The sequence below is a fragment of the Pundamilia nyererei genome, unplaced genomic scaffold (assembly GCF_000239375.1).
Source record: "Pundamilia nyererei isolate P.nyererei 1_Seehausen unplaced genomic scaffold, PunNye1.0 scaffold00029, whole genome shotgun sequence".
In the NCBI taxonomy this organism is placed as follows: domain Eukaryota; kingdom Metazoa; phylum Chordata; class Actinopteri; order Cichliformes; family Cichlidae; genus Pundamilia; species Pundamilia nyererei.
Window position 1 is genome coordinate 3091835 of NW_005187430.1, and position 1001 is coordinate 3092835.

Here is a 1001-nt window from a genome sequence, read left to right on the forward strand (position 1 = left end):
TCAAAGCAGACACCTCTTCCTCAGTGCTGAGAGAAAGACTCTGCTGCACGGTCTGCTCTAAACGCTTTTCAAGGGCTTCATAGTCTGCAGCAAGCTTTTCTACTGCTTCCTCGTGATCTTTGAGTCCATCAGCCTCTGTTTTCTCTCCAAACAGATGTTTCTCCCTGTCTATCAACAGTTGAGCGGCTTCAAACAGGTATTGTCCTTCAAGGCATTCCTCAAAAGTAGTAGTCACTGGTGGACAAAAACAAAGATAAATAATCTTCAAGTAATAGAGGTGTTTTTTACACATCAGCACTATTTCGTGGAACAACTATAACATCAATTTCCTTTCTTTTTTTAATATGTCACACAAAACACAATTTAGTTGAGATACAGAGGGTTAAAAGGAAATAGCTAATAACAGCTGGATGTATGTCACCTACCAACTGGCGGCTCTACTTTAGTAGGTGATTGGTGTCCATCAGTAGTGGAAGGACCGTTGTCGCTGGGTTGACCTGTGGGGCTTCGCCAGAACTTTTTAAACCATTTTCCTCCAGCTCTTAAAGTTTGTTCAGGAGAACTGTTGGACGTGCCTGTTGTGGATGAACCCGACAGTGTCCGCATTCTTCTCCAGGTCGTAAAACGTGACCAACAGGCCAAGAAAGGTGCTGAGAAATCTGCAATTAAAAAAAAAAAATCTGTTTTAATATACATTTTTTAATATGATTGGCATAAACTAAACATTTTAGCCTTGTGTATAGCATGACCGTGAAATTAAAAATAGATTAAATCCATTCTAATTACAACAATACGCCAAAGTAAGTCTGTAAAAAGTATTTTTGTTGCCAAACAAACTATCCACATTATATATATCAAAAAATTCATTCAGATTCTACTCACATAAGCTTCACAGTCACTGCTTTGAAAGTAATTGCAGCTGCTGTGAGCTTTTATGCCTAACGAGACAAGCTCCTCCCGCTCAGAGGATGTAGGGAAATTTCACAGAGACCCACAGAGCC